This window comes from Pinus tabuliformis, chromosome 1_1 (genome assembly GCF_031772625.1).
Source record: "Pinus tabuliformis cultivar Carrire ecotype Pingquan chromosome 1_1, CPIR1, whole genome shotgun sequence".
NCBI classification, from domain to species: Eukaryota; Viridiplantae; Streptophyta; class Pinopsida; order Pinales; family Pinaceae; genus Pinus; species Pinus tabuliformis.
Genome location: NC_142297.1, coordinates 333,271,933 through 333,289,435, shown reverse-complemented (window position 1 = coordinate 333,289,435; position 17,503 = coordinate 333,271,933).

Below are 17,503 nucleotides of genomic sequence, written 5' to 3'. Positions count from 1 at the left end.
TACTTTATTTACCGTAAAAAAATTCATTTTTTTATATTTAAACAAAACAACTTTAACTAATTTTTTTATATAATTTTAATAAATTAACCAATTATAAATTTATTAGCAAATAACAATATTCAAAATATTCTTTGAAAATTGATAAAAATCGATCGTATAAGTAAACATTAAACCTAATCGTGTATATTTTAACGAAACAATAATATGAAATCCTTTTAAAATTGATAAAAACTAATTAGAATAAGAAAACAACAAACATAATTCTGTACATTTTAATGATTTAGTAAAATGGATGTATTTGTTTGATGATTAATCTTTATGGAATAAAGCATAAAATATATATTAAAGTATAAGTTGCCATGTTAAATAAAATTAAAAATAATTAACTGTTATTTTCAAATATTAATATTTTTTATTATAAAATTAAATAAGATAAATATTTAATAATGAATGATGATTAAAAAGTAGAAAAGCGTTTTATATTTGAGTATGAAGAGATGTTTATATATATATATATATAAAAACATTTAAACATTTACTTCATTGCAATTATATACATATATAAGGGTTTTTTATTTCACAAACAAGGTGTTTTAGACATCATTTGGGGTTTGGATTGACTCAAAACTTAAAATTAGATTATTATTGGTTATTGGTTATGAAGAAATTAACAATGAGATGGAATTAAATGATAAAAATTATTTATTAAATGATAAAAATTATTTATTAAGAAATTTGATGACATAGTGGATTTAAGATGGAATTAAGCCATTGATAATTATTGCATCGAGAGTATAACTTAATATTAGATATATAACTTACTATTAGATATGTTTTATGGAGGAGTTAATATATGACATGGAATTAAATGATAAAAATATTGTTTATTGAGAAAATTTATCTCGAGATTTTTTTCTCTCCTTTTCACACACCTTTACTTCTTCTTTGCTAAACCTTAGCCATTTTTTGTAACCTTAGTTGGCCTCAAGTTCTAGAGGTTCTACACCACCACCTCCCCCCAAAACAAAAAAAAGTCCAACACCTGACATTGTAGCCTTTAATGCATTGATAACTGGAAGTTCATTGACCCCTCAAACCAAACACTCTAGGTTTGTCAAGAAGTTGGATGAAATACCAAATATCTCAGTCCATATGGCCCAATTTCAACCAATTTCTATCAAGCTAGTGGAAAGGGGGTTAGTATCACAGTTTATGGGCATCTGTCCTTCCTCGAAATTACTTTAACTCTTGGATTGATTAAAATGGAAGGTTTTTCATCTTATGCCAATTTTGACTTCTTTTTGTGGCCAAATTTTCTTTACCTTCCTTTTCAAACATAAGTCAAATTGAGATCCCAATTTCCGCAACTGTCCCTACTTCATGGATGCCCAAGGTTTGTACTTACATTAATGGTGTCTAGATTTTTATCCAAAGAATGATGTGCCTTTAGCAGTTCCTATTTGGGCTAAGCTCTCGTTCCTCCCTCTACATTGCTGGAATGATGAAACATTCAACTCTATGGGGAATGCTTTAGGTAAATATATTGAGTGCACAAAGCCTCATAAAGACATGCTTTCCTATGTCTAAATCTATGTTGAAGTAGATATGGAAAAAGGTTTACAAAAACAACATAAATATCCAAAAAAGGCTCGTTCTATACAAAAACAACATAAATATCACTTATGAACATACATATTGCTATGTGGAAATGCACAATGTGCCATTTGTCATAACTCTGCTGGGAAATTTGAAATTCCACATGTTTAGATGATTTAGCTGACCTTTTTAAATTAATATATGAATTGAGCTCGCTTGTTAGAAGTGTTGGTCTCACCTACTTGCAGTAATTCTCCCACTAACCGGATGGTTTTTCCAAATTGGGTGAGCTGATATCAAGGAAATATGTTTCACAGTTTCATTATGTATGATTTAAGCCATGCCAATTATAATACATCCACCTTTCAATAGATTTAACAAATTTTCTGTTATCAGTCATGGCATCAATGTATAGGCAGAAGTTCATATTAAAAATATTGTGCGGAAGTGTTTTGTGCAGAAGTTCCTCCACACAATGAAATTTCACACAACATTGTTCCACTTAAAGCCATAAGATCCTCTACATGTCACAATTACATTGAAAAAACCACGAAAAAAAAATTCCAGTAGTGGATTGGGTGGTAATCTAGAACTGAACATGTCAACTTTGCCTTAAGTCAACGTTATGGTTAAAACTAACACCAAATTACCAAGTCAATTGACAAATGGCACAATCATCGTACATTAAGCTTCCACATTGAAACCTTCTTGCTTTCCTCGTTAAGATATTCGATGATTCGAACTTAAAAAGTAATGAAACAGAATACAAATATAACCATAAATGTAGAGATGCAACAAAAATAATACAAATATAACTATAAATACATAGATGCAACATAAATAACACTCTGTTCCATTAATATAAAACAACTGAAATATGCTTACATAGAGAATGTAAATAAACTAGCTCGGGCAATGGTAGGTTATCTTTGAGAAGAGATGTGGCTGCTACATGCCTCTGAATTCTGTTACAATGAGGATCAAGCACCTTTTTATTATTGAACAACAAGGGAAAACTATAAAAAACCAAAACCCTCACCCCAGGAGATGGAACACCAATAGTTTGTGGGCCTGCTTGGGGTTAGTTAGGCAACCAACTTCCCAAGGTCGTAACTTGGTTATATTATATTTGTTTAGTGCGGATGATACCTCGTTGGAAATATCTATTTGAGTACAACAGGATTTGTTTTAGGCCCTTGATTACGACCGTGGGTATGTTGCAGACCTAAAGAAAATCGTTTAGGGGGTCAAAACTACTCTTGCAAATTGAGGACTCGAAAAACTGCTAAAAATAGTAAATGTTGCCATAAACAAGGAAACAATGAAACCAACTAGAAGTTTAGATAGAATAAAATGGCCACCAACATCTACCTAAATCATCCGATCAAAAAAAAAATATCGGTAGATAATCCCCTACTCTGGAAAGAAAATTAAATCAATGGGAGGCGTGCAGAAGTTTCATTGTGCCTCACCATTGTGTGCGCGCGCAAACCGCGTCGGGTAAAAGTAATTCATTGTGCTGGAGAGGAAAATCATTAGGATGATCATTACATACACGATCTGTGACGTTTAAAAAACATGTTATTGAATGTACCCAAATGGAAAAGACAACAATACAATGTGTACGCTATAGGCAGTCAATTCTTGGGCTTCGTAGTGGAGTCCTTCCATGAGATAAAAAAATCATGTTGATCTTGAAAGATAATTGCCCCCCAACTATGGAAAAAAATTAAATAACTGTGGAGGTGTTCGGAAATGTCGTTGTGCCACACCAATGTGTGCACAAACCACATCGGGTAAAAATAATTCATTATGCAACTCGTGTGCGGAGCCCGCTAGAGAGGAAAATCACCAACACACTCATTACATACAGGATCCATGAAGATTAAAAGACATGGTTTTGTATGTACCCATATGGAAAAGCCAACAATAAATAGTGTACACTAATGGCATTCAAATTTTGGGCTCCACAGTGGAGTCCTTCCCTGAGATTAGAATCCACGTTTAGCTTGAAAAATCACTATATAAAGCAACTTCCAAGAGTGTGGATAACACAGGCCCCGAGATTCAATCTTCCCACATTTATAAATGATTTATATTTATTTATATAGTTTCGTGCTCGTTGAATTCCACATTCTTTGATTTTTTGTGCTTCCCAAATATCAGTTCACTATTTCACACAAGAGGCAAGCTAGCACCTCATCAGGTATGTTCAATTGCAGCAGGATTAAATATATTTAGGGCTTACCTTGGTGTTAGCCTCGAAAAAAACGAACACAAAAATTCAAAGGAAAGTTAGAAATATTAAAATGAATTTATTTATATGGACACATTAAGATTATTTCTGTGATTATTGATAATATAAATACAATGCAATTGATATTAGGTTTATTATGCTTCTAAGGTTAAGAATATGTATTGTCTTTGTGATTAGTTGTTAAAAATATTTATAAAGATAAGTTATTATTGTGTGGTTTATTCATAATTTCATAATTTTCGAAAGGAAAATTTAATGTAAAATGCTTTAAGAAATTTAGCACATTTTTTTGGGTGATGCCTATTGTAAAATTGTCAATATTTCATTTGATCCAAGCGAGGTAGTAGGCTTAGGAGAATCCACTATTTAGTTGTTTGTAACACATAGATTGAAATAACATATTTATTCCATGGGTGTTATTTATCTTTCCCTGGTGAAGGTGAAGGCTAAATTGTTGATCTATAGTTTGCATAAAATTTGGGATGTATGCTATCTCAGAATCATCATTTCCTTCACTAGAGTTGTGGGTGATGAAAGCTTTGCAGTAGGAAAGTTCCACTAATATTAATTGGAATTTTGTTCTTGTTCCCCTCCCTATGTAAAGGACCTACAACCATGTCAGTTCTGACATCATTGGGCAAACAAATAACATAACTGTGACAATGTCAATGTCAGTGTCAGAGCACTCACAAAACTAGTCTTTTTTCAATTTTTAAAATTATTTGTCATGAAATAACAAATACCAAAAATAAAATTCCCTCCACCATGGGAATTATGTCCCATCAACGCTTATCCAATAAAAAAATAAAAATAACATTTACAGAAAATTAAAAAATTACTTTTCAATTTATGGGAAACTAGGAATATTAAGCATTTTATCGAAACTTTGGATAAAATTGCAAAAAATCGACAAAATATTGCAAAATCAACACACTTTGACGCACGCAAGGCACACACTAATAAAAAAAAATTCATATTCCATTTGAAATCATTTTAATATTCTAAAATGTTTTTTAAGTTTGAGTGGAATATATTTTGTTATAAAATTAGCTAGAGAGAGTTCATAGAAAATTCAATATACCTATGCCAATGTATTCACATTAGCATTCACAATGGAAATATTATTTTTCCATGTTTAACGAAACAATTTTCCATCAACACTATTTTGATTTATTGGTAAGTAATTGAAATAAACCAAGAAAATGCTTCATGTATGGGTGGACATAAAAAAGATAATGTGTATAGTGATATGAGGAGAGAGTGAGCTATCATTAAAAATGGATTGATTTCTATTGGGAGAGGGAGCTTCTATCAAAGTATTCATTGAAGACTACATGAAATTTTCCATCCATACATCTAATACCTTGAATGGTCTTGTTTGTAAAAATCGAAGAGGCCTACGAGTTGTTTTGTGATAACTATGCAGTACACCCTTCACATTATAGAGAGTTTTGTACGCTATTATAAAAAAGCATACAACCGTTCTAAAGGAGAGACTCTCATGAGGCCTATAAGAAATCAAATCTCTTCATCCGAAATCTTTCTAGTTTTGTATGAGCACCATTCACCTTGCATGCTTGAATCCAAACTCGAGCTAGGTTGCAGGTATGCAGCTCGAGGACGACATTTTAGAAAATGAGATGTAATCGAAAAGAAAAGTAACCTTTCTCTTCCTAAAAAAAAGTAATATTTCATGTGCATTTTACGTCAGAATATAGTATCCATGTTATCTAGGTTATTTTTCTCGAAAATGAAGATAGATTAAAGACGATAATTTGTGAAAAATATTTTCATGGGTGGTGAAAAAGAAAAGAGAAAGGTTAACTAGATTAATTTTCTTGGAAGGGTTTTCAAGAATTTGTATGCATATATTACTCATGTTGGTTATTTAAATAATTCAAGGATTTGAGTGCAGAAAGATTGCATAGGAGTTTTTTGCATGAATTGATGAAAAATAAATATTGTTTTCTTGAAAGGTGCATATGAATCTTGTTCATACAAGAACAAGAACACATGATTGTTTCTTGAAAAGATTATGTGCTTTGAAGTAAGGGTAATTGTGCTAGAAAAAACACATGTTGCATGCACAAAATGGTAGTCATTATGATATATAAAATATTTTTATGCATGTAGATAAAGAAATTTATTATGTTAATTTTTGTGAAAAAAATAATCTCTTGAAAAGATTGTCTAGCTAGATGAATTGTGTCAATTTCTTGATTTAGGTGAATAAAAGGTTAATTTAACCTTGTTATTGTTTCTTGATTTTTATGCATAAAATATGGTTATCCATGGTAATTTATTAAAAGGGAAGCAAGAGAAACTTGCATGTAGAAAGATAGAGAAATGAGGTTATATTAACTTCCTTTTGAAAAATAAGTATGTATTTGTTTACATGAAAATAATAGCTAACGATGGTAGAATTCTAGAGAAGGGAATTTGTGTGGCATATGTTAAATAAAGGCTATTATGATAAGCTCTTGCATGCACAAAAAATAGTCATTGTGTTATAGAGATATGTTCTTTGCATGGATAGAAGAACTATTGAGCTAGATTTCTTTAGAAAAATTATATGTGATTACTTTTATGCTATCATAATTATTATGTTAGTTTCTTTTGGAATAATATGTATATGCATTCAAGATTTGTTTTAGATTTCATTTGGAAATAATATACATTCACTTGTGCGAAACGACAAAATGATGTGTTAGCCTACATTGGAAAATATCCTCTTGGAAAGTATATGTATTTGCACGCATAGCAATAACATTCATTTTGTTAGCTTTTTTTACGTATTTTCATGCGCCAAAAGTAATAGCTGAAGGGATAGTTATTTTGATAAACTTTAATGATATTTTGTTTTCATTTCATGAATGTACATGAATAGATGGTGAAACAACACTAGTGTAGATTGATGATTTGGTTTGATTAATACTCGATTTAATCATGATATCAAAGGTTGTTAATAGTGGCAGTTGCAGGAAAAGGCCGTGACATATAAATATGGATTATGTTTACAATTATGGTAGGAAATAAGTTAGTGGTCTATGTAGATTAAAGGAATGTTAGTTGCAGGATAAGCCACTCATGGGAAGAACCAAGCCTTAAAGGCACAATGCTAAAGGGTTTGCAGGTAAATGATGCCATGATGATTGTAATAGCATTGCTTTTGAGATTATATTCTTTGTAATATTTTATAACAATGTTCAAGGGATGGAATCCCTTATAACCATTGAGCGAGGGTGAAATCCCTCACGAGCGTTTAATAATTAAATTAAATGTTTTTTGGTTTTCACCCTATGGGGTTTCTAGGGTATATCAATGTCTAATGATGTGGATGCCTATTATGCTACTTTTATGATGTGGATTCCTTGCATGCGCTGATGTTTATAATATCAAGTATGTGATTAAGAAATATAGTTAAAGGAATCATGAAAATGATGTCAGGTTACATCAAAAAGTTTATGTTAATATGCTACAACTGTGGTTGTTAATGGTTATGTCATTTACTATTCCTTACTAAAGTTACTCTATGTAATGATGAAGATTCTATCTAATGGTTATTGAGGAATCTAGAATAGTATTTTGGATAGTTACCCGTGGGTAAATTGTGAAAAAATTCTAACTCCATGCATTTTCATGCAAGGTTACCGGGGGATGTTATAAGTGGTGTCAGTGCTGAAGGTTGAAGCAGCGGTTCCTTTCTGGAATTGGTAAGAGGTAAATAAATCGGGGTATAATACTAGTGGGCATCATCTCAGGTATGGTCCTAACAATCTACATAATGATATATGAAGTAGACTATTTTTGGCATGAAATGCATGATGCATGTTTATAACCACATGGAAGGGTAGTAGGTGATCTAGGAGGATCTCGTTAGATCAATTGCACAGGTTCATCGTCAATGTTCAGTGTCGTTGTCAGTGTTCCATGTCGTCATCATCATTCGGCTCAGTTTCGACAGTGTTGATTATGGTTCAGGTTGTTCAGGTGATGTTAATGGTTTTCATGGTGATGGTTTTGTATCTAGTTGTCGACATGTGGTTGTTACTAGTTCCACCAGGATTTGGTCGTCGACATGTGTTTGTCATTCGCCTCACAGGATTTGGGTTTTGTCATCCACTCGTAGGTTGATCATCGACATGGGTGTGTCGTCCGTTGTAAGGGTTCAATATGGTTCATCGTCATGTGATGTCGTCGCAAAAGAAGCTTTGTCGACGATATGTATTTGGGTTTTATGTCACATTGTGACAATGTGTTGTACATGGGTTTTTAAAAACAAAATAATGTAATCCTAAAACCTAATACACATAATCCTAAACCTAACCCTAAACCTATCAAATCTATGCATTAACAAATCATTAAAAACCTAAACTCTAAAGCTCTATACCTATCGAACCGCAATACATTAGAACTATGTATTAAAAAATACATTGCCTAAGTCTAAAGCCATAAAACCTATGCTCTAAAAGCCTCGAACCATTCACATTACAATAAAAACATTGCAATTACAAACTATCAGTCCTAACTGCGGAGTCTAACCGCGTCGGAGACCACAGGTATAGGCAAAAACATGTGATCGGAAAGAGATGGGTTATGTAACCGTGGCTTGGGATTAGCCGTGCGAGGAAGTTAATCGAGCAGACCGTTACAAATGAACAGGCTTGGATTAGCCATTGGAGTTTAGTGTAACCGCAGAGTTAATGTAACCGTGGCGAAGCAAACCATGGAGGATAACCGTCAGACATTTGTCAACATGAGAACATAACCGGAACCGCCAGAGCATTGATAGTGGAATCGCTGGAGGTTAACCACTAGGTGGTAGCCTGTGGTTAGACCACGATTGGTCACACGCAACTGCCAACCTCCTATGCCTGGTTAGTAAGCCGCCAATGACTAATGGCTTAATATAAAGTTTTGTATGGGTTTTGTTGCATTTTTTTGGTATAAACTAATTTGAGGACCATGGATAATGACCCTAGGTGTCCTTTCACAACTACACTGATGCCCCAAACCCATCCAAAATCAAACCAATTCATCTCAAATTTATCCAAAGGAGTTTGAATGTATTTTTAGGCCTATAAAAGGCGGTTTTTGTTCATTGAATTGGAGATTGGTGGTTTTGGTTTTTGTATGCAGATTTTGGAGGTCATAGGCAGTTTTGTTTTTAGTGTAACAGGAGCATCCAGAGTCAGAATTGGAAACCGTGACAGGCGTTGGAAAGCTGGTTCAGAGGGATTCCTTTTGACAGTGATTAGAAGTTCTTGCATGCACATTCAGTTTGGTATATTATTTGTGTAATTGAACTCCTTGGTTTCAATCCTAATAAAGTAGTCGCCCATCTTGAAAGCGGACCTGGAGACGTAGTCCATCAGGGACGAACTCCGTAATCAACTTTGTTGTCTGGTATCATTGTGTTTTTACTATTTTCACTTATGTTATGCATCTTATTTATGTTTAATCAACTATCGTAAAGTCTTCTTCTCAAGCAGTTTTCTCTTGATTTCTGCACTTTCAGCTAACATTCAATTCAAAAATGGCTAATCAATTCTACATCAGTTTTAACTTATGATCATTTCAAATCAGTAAGTAAAAAAGTCTATTGAAAAACTATGGTAATGAAATTTGAATCTTGATGAGGATAAAAGAAAATAAAACCTCTATTCCACCTATGAACAATCCATAGTACTGACTAGTGAAGGTGAGAATTGACTACCAACTTGTTGACAGTGTCAGATCTGCCAACCTTCAGGGGGTCTATTCGATATGAAGTCCCAATAAGACCTAACACTATTTGGAATAGAAGCCCCATCCCGAATACGACCCGGTTGTTGAAATAGTGGGTTTTAGTGCTATGCCTTGGCTGCAATAACACATTGAATGATGTATGTGACTTTGGTGAAACAAGTGTATAACTTTGTGAAGGGTCAAGTGCAATGCATGAAAGGTTCTAACACGACAAAGGGAAAGTGAGTGAGGCCCTTAGAAGCCTGTAATAGTATGCAACTTGAAAGAAACACACAAGCATAAAAGGAATAAAAAGTTAGCCTAAAAAATAGTTCACAAGTTAACCACAATGGAAATATACAACAACACACATTCAACAAGATTCACACTAATGCGAATGAAATAGTTCGTAAGCAGTAGCATAAATGAAATAACACATATTACAAACATAACAGGAATAATCCTATTATATTCACAACATATGCATGAACACGTGTTGGCTCTAAGATTTTATTAAATTGAAAGTTCCAAGCATACATATATCATTGAAAAACCACTAGTCCCAATAATGGAATATGAAGCCAACACCTACTCCTCTAAAAAAAAGATAGTCCCTCTATGCTACAAAGAAGGCAAGGATCAAAACTCCCAATATTCTGGTCCTCAGCCAGAAGCTCAACCAAAATCCTTTTACATTACTAATGAGGTAATATTTATAACAAAAGGGGTGACTATTCATCTCCCTTTGCGACTCTTTGACTTCCCCCAATACTGTTTGACTTCCTTCAACCATGACCTTTAGAATTAATTACAAAATGACCCTTCACATTCCATAATTGACATCTGGAATATCACTTACAATTAATTACAAAAAATATTACAATATTTCTCATGCCCATGTAAGACAAAAGTGGGTAGAGTCAAATAGATAACATAATAAGACAAAACAAGTTAATCTCAAGTTTAGGGAAAATCTAGCTCAAGCACTTCAAATTGTAGTTTCTCGGTCATAGAATGGTGCCAAGATTTGTAATGTGTGATTAATTCCCCAAACTGTGTGATGGGATCAAGCTAGAAGTGTACTCTAGCCTCCATTGCATCTAGGTAGATTGATTTAGAACCAGTCTGAATTTCCTTCTTCAGGAGAAGCAAAATGGTGTTGATTTGGGCAGGTCCATGGATGTACTTCTGCATATTATTCATGTTCACCTCCAAATCTTCCTTGGAAGTGATCTTTCTAAGTTGGTCTAATTATTATTCAACCTCCTGCCTAACTTGATTCCTGTACTTGGCTTCGATGAGTGAGCCAACTGAAGGGATCTTGTGTGATTTCACGATAAAATCCACACTATTGTATAATTGTGCATATGAGGCTTGAATGTTACCAATGAATGAGGCGATTTGTTTGTTACTCTGGATGATCATTCAAACTTGTGCCTTCTCTAACTTTGCCTGATGCCTTTCTTTCTTTTCCAATTCGTACGGTTCTCATTTTTGTTGCATTGACCACTCATGCACGACAACGATGGTTGTATGGAAAACCTTGAGAGATTTGCATTATATTTTCACTTATGTTTCATGTTGTGCAAGTGTACAAATACTTTATGCATTGTGACAAGCTCCTTATAAAGGCTCCGCATGGTTTGTCTCAATGCCAATACTTCATCAAGTATGGCTACCTTAAGTTTTTCTAGAAATACTTGTGCAGGAGTTTCTTTTTGGACCTCTACTTAGAGCTGATCAATTTGTTTCCTTGGATCCTACAAGTTCTTTTCCACCTGCCTATCCTCGTCCATGAGATACTGCATATTTTACTTGGTATCACATGCAAAGTACAAGTTGGCTTTAAAAATGGCTTATGGATTTCTCCTTATATCTGTTACAATCACCCTTTTTGAAATGAATGTAAGAGATGTAATATTGCTCGGTTACTGTTTTTTTTATCTCTTGTACAATATTCTTCTAAATACCATCACAAGTTCGATTGTACATATCCATGACTAGACGATCATCAAGAGGAACGATTTCCTCTTCTTCACTTGTAGCTTACTCTACAGTTGGAGGAGGCGGAGATTGAATGGTGACCTACTAAGTGCTTCACATAAGATCCACATCTTGGTTTAGCAGATTTGGTTCCACCTCCATGTCTTGAATCACAATCAGTTCTTCGATTTCTTGACAAAATTCCTTCTCCTACAACTGTTTGTTCTCTTCTTCTAGTAATCTATTATTGTCTTGTTCTTTAGCCTCTTTCTGTGTTGCTTCTTCTTCTCCTATTATCTAGCTTTCTTCTTTTTCTTGTTTCTTCCTTTATTCTTATAATATTTTCTACTCTTGTTCTTCCCTATGCTTCATCTCTTCATCCTACTTCCTGTATTTCCTCCTATTTTCTACTTCTATGGCCACTTCCAGGATGATTGGATATGCTTTCATCTTGTGGCTCTACTCTTTCACTAGACTGTGTGCAACTTTCCTCTTACTTTTTTTGCATAGTGGGTTGCTCCTTTTTGTTGGTTCTTCCTCTAGAATGACTTATTTTTTAGGAGTAACCTATGATGTTCTTGCGAATATGAATAGTTCTCAGGACTTTGAGGCATTGTAACTATTATCCTCCACAATGTCCTGGGTTGAGAGGAATCGACGACGGTAACCACAGACTAAGCTTTGAGTTTGGTAGCTAGCCCTACCAAAGTAGAGAGGGCTCTCTCTATGAGATCACAACCAAAGAATTGATCGCAAAATAAAAGGATTTTATGCTAGATATGTTTAGGCTCAGATAGGTTTGAAAATTTAGGGTTTTGATGTTGAACAAGGGATGAAAACTAGGTAACTAGGTCAAGGGATCAAAGGGTAACATCATCAGAAATATAAAGCAGCAAGATAACAGTAATTTTGTGATGGCTTAAGGCTTGTTAGTGTAGTTTAGTGTTTTAGAAGAATTAAGAAGACTTAATGAGCATACATGTTATGAATTCATTAAGCTAGAAAGCAAATAACATATAGTGATAATTCCATCAAAAATGAAGCTTAAAGACAAGATTTTTTCTTATAAACTTAGGAAACATCATTGAAGAAACTCATGAATAGAAATAAGAGATGGATATATATCATATGAAACTATAACAGAGAATAAAGAAGGTCACAAACTCACTGCAAATGAATTCCTAGTTCTTTGATTTCCTAAAAATGTTGAAGCACAAGTTCCAAGAGCTCTCTCCTCAAATGTCCAACCCTTCTCTCTAACTGAGAAAACGATACATATAGACTAATATAAACCATTTCCCCACCTTCAGGGGTCGAATCCATGAGTGGTGGAATAGTTTCCAAGAATATCTCAACCAACAAGTGAGAGTGAGAAGGTAAAAGGCAAACTCTTCTCTTAGAATTTGATTTGAGTTTTTCTTCATTTATGAGGCCTAATTAAACATAAAAACATCCTATAATGCTAATTTATTCATGATTACATCATCTAGACTTAAAACTACTGAAATTACATCATCATATAAAGATCTGGCGAAGACATGCTGAGAAAAGACTGTTATAGGCATTTACATAGCCCACTCAGGCATTTGCGTAGCACACTCAGGCATTTACATAGCACCATATTGAAGGAGGATTTTGGAGGCCTTTCCATGCTACAAATTTATAACTTGATAGCTCATTGGAAATATGTGAGTGTCTAGTTGTATCCCAAGACTACTCCTATTTTCACAGCGCTTGCTTCAAAACAATGGTAGAAAGTGATTTTTTGACCTGTTTTTGAGCAATTTCTCTAAATCTGTCTAGTGAAAAACTTGTAAACATGGATAGCTAACATGTAAGGGTGATTATCTATCTAGGCATATAAATGTTTTGGCATTTGGATGGCTGTGGAGAAATCGTAGCGCCAAGGCGTTGCAGAAATAATTTCCTCTGTGTTTTAAAATAGGCCAAAAACCATCAAAAATTTCAAAATGACATTTTTTTCTCAAAATTACCAAGTGAAGCCATCATATTATATATCATGCCATGAGAGAGGCCTTAGCAAGTAGATCAAGCTTTTCTTTGTCCTTTTGGCTTGTTAGGGTTTTCTTGAGCTTCTTCTTGAAATGTTTGATTCTGACTTAGGATACCTTGTTTCTTGTGTAGTAATTCATAGCCATATGACTTTGTATGTTATTTTCCCTACTTTCCTTCTTAAGGAGCTTCTCCAAGTGGTCATTGACCTTATCAAGCCAATATATTGTCTGCATTGATTTCTCTAGTGATTAGGTCATCTACAGTGATGAGACCTCTAGGTGGAGAACTTCCTTTTGTAGCTCAAGGGATCTCTTAAAAGCTCTTGTTCTTGGTCTCCTTGATGTGCTTTTCTTTCCTTTTCCTTTTGAAACTTTCCACTGAGTCACTGATTTTCCCTTTACATCTTCTTTCTTTGAATAGGTTGCTTGTTGGTCTTGGATCATTTGGTTTACTTTTCAATTGCATGTTTTATTGTTGCAAACATGCTATTAAAGAATTTGCCTATGTCAACTTTCCTTCCAACCTTTTGATCTCATCCTCTTTATCCCTTATGATTTGAGTTGCAACTCTGTCCTCATGGCCTTTCTCCACCTCTGAAACATTGATACCTGGATGAGTGAATTCCTCATGCTATGAGGATTCTCTCTATTCACATGTTGTAGGCTTGTCCCTTTCAACAATATTTAGAGAAAACACAAGCCTTTCACCTCTGGTGTATGTCTTAATTACTTATGCCTTGTAATTCCTCTTCGTAGGTCTGCTTGAAGAAGAAACCTCTTGCTTCATTGGTGAGTTTGGAGGTGTTGATTCATGACTAGATATAGCTGGAGAAGATGGAGGAAAAGCTGGATTTGAAAATCTATCCTAAGACAGTTTTACCTATGCTAATTAATGGAAAAGTAGCACTTTCACCAAGCCATGATGAAATAGACTAGTATAATGATTTTCTCCCAGCCTTTGTACCATTTCTATCATTTTTATTAGACTTTTATACAGATAGTAAGACAAGTTAGGTTGTTGAACATCAGTGAAATGCATCAAAAGCCTCATATGGTACTTATACAACCTTGAATACCTTCCCTCACATGTAAAGTGCTTGATGATCAATTTCATGAGAGGGGCATATCTTTCAAGCAAGTGTCTAAATCAAAACACATGTTTTGGAGTTGTCTTATATGGTGTTTTTAGGTACATCTTGTAATTTTGAATGTCAATGTATTCTTTCTTGAACCAAATTTCTCCAATCTTTGGCATACTTGTGGCTATGGAGATGATTTTCCTTGAAACAATGAATTCAACTCCTGTTATAGTCACTTTATCCTTTCTCAATTTGGTGGCAAAAGAACTGGTCAGTTGATCATGAAACTTTAGTTTCTCAATTCTTTGGCAAAATGTAAGGCAACCTGCATCTTCAAATGATTTTCTGATGAAGGGGGATGACAAGATCTCTTGAGTTGATGTGGGTTCATATCTGATGACATGTCCTCCTCTATGCCTCTTTTGTTCAAAGGTTTTAGATTCCATGATAACACCTAGCTCTTAGGAGAAAAACTAGGGTTTTGCTTCTAGGAAAACATGGGATTTTTTTATAGCTGTGAGAAAATTTAGGGAAATTAAAGGGATAGGAGGATAGAAAAATTCTAGGAAAATTTGGGGGGATAGTGAGGGAGTTTAGAGAGCTAACGAAGGTTAAATTTTAGAATTTGGGTTAGGGGAAGGGTTTCAAATAAGAGAAACACAGTCCAATGGTTTAGAAAGTGTGCTCTGTTGAGGGTTTAGATGAAAATGATAGAATTTGAGGATGAGTTTGATGGAGGGTGTTTAGGAAGGTATGATTAGGATAGAAGAAGGTGTATGAATAGTAGGATACAAGTTTTAACAACAATTCAACATGGAAATCATTAAATCTTTGAACATTGATTTCAAAACCCTAAGAGAGGGAAATGAAGCATAGAAATCACTTTTAAGAGAACTAAGAGATTATTTAGTTTCATGGGAGATCACCAACCTGTATTTGCTACAACACACTTTGAAAATGGTGGAAGAAATCAATGCAAGAATCTTACAGCCTTGGAATGAAAATGTAGTAGTTGCTAGGAATTTGCGTAGCACAACAAGAGTATCTATGCAACACAAAAGAGGAACTCAACTTTGGCATGCAAAAACTTATCCTTATCAGGAAATTTCGACCTGATTGGGTGGAGTGGAGTGTTGGAAAATGGAATGAGTAAATAAAGGGTGAGTGATAATCTTTTATAACTTTAGAAAATCTATTTTTCTCTTACAAGTGGTAGTGGACCCACCATGAACTTTGTAACTTGATTTTGACACTTTGAAACTTCATGACTTTTATGAAAGTATTTCATTTAATAAAATGAAATAAAAAAATGATTTAAAACCTTGATTGTCAACTTAACCTTTACCAGTCCTTTATAAAATGGATCTCAATGGTGAAATGATCAGTTTTCAGAAATTAACCTATTGACCTATTGGTGAGCTAGCATGGGCTAATTAGATGAATTATGACCATAACGACTATGGGAATCTTCTAACAATTATTTGACTTGACCAAAATGGTATTATTTGACCATGTTACTGAAAGGAATAGTAAAGACTGAGCTTCCTAACCGGTGACCATTTTTTTATTATTATTGAAAAGCTCTTTGAAACTATAAAAATTTGACCTGAAACCCTAATAAAAATTTTTGTAAGAGAACATTTGATCACCGGTGATTGACATGATTGACAGGCACTAACATTGGCTCCAGCTGGGGATGGAAGCTCCTTGGAGGTGTCAAGAACACTGTAGACCAAGTAGCCTTATTCATTGGGCAATGGAGTCAAAATGAAAAAGACTAAACTCAAACTGAAAACAGATTGACTATCTGACATGACATGACCCTAAAAGAAAAATAAAACTAGCACATGATAAGAGAAGCCTTATGGCATTCTCCTCGTGATTCAAACTCCTATGATAGCCATTTCACACTTGGAGATGAAAAGTAAATTGGTATATACGATAATAATGAAAATTTTCAGAAATTTCTTCAGGTATAGTAGTGCTTGAGAAGCCTACCATTGATCGCTCCTCTGGAATAATCTTGCCCATTCATTTCCTCCAATAGATAAGCATTATTTCCTCCGAAAGATGAGATTCTATATGGTCCTTTCCATAAATTTTCAAACTTGCCATGTGTTGGGCATGGGATCCCCCAAGGAAAGTTTTGGGGCGTAAAGCCCGGTTTTGGGTTAGAAATTGTAAATCTGATGTAAAGACTCTGCATTTTGTGGGTGCAGAGCGCGAAGTTTGTAAATGAGTCATAGGGTTGTCCACCCTCAATTTTGTAATGTAATGTCGGCTTTAGAGATCTACCCATGGTCCGCGGACCATGGAATTGTATAAATAGAGCGAGGCTCTAAGTTGTAAATCAGTCAATCTAAGTCAATGAAGGATGATGGAATAGAAGCATAGCGGAAGATCTAAGTGTAAAATCGATTCTTTGGGTTGTAGAGTAGGAGAAGGCTCTGCAACTGAGTAAGCAGAGGCCTAGTAGTCTGCAGCTGAGTGCACGGACCCTTGCAGCTAAGTGCGTAGGGTGAGTGGAGTCTGTAACTGTGGAAGCATTAATAAAGAGAAGTTTTTGTATCAATTATGTGTAATTATTTCCTATTTTCTGCACTAAATATATTGGGTATAAATTGCATGTCTATTGTTTATATGGTTCACGAACATATCTGATTGTTTTGATTAAGTAAATGTGAGATAAAGTATCTGTTTACACGCAGTTAACTAACGACTATAAGAATATAAGTAAGATACGCAGTGTAACTTGGGAAAATACCATAGCGCGAAAGCATCTCAGCCCCTGTTTAGGGTTGCACAAAGGAAAATTATAACATATCGTAAGGGTATCGTATGTCAAG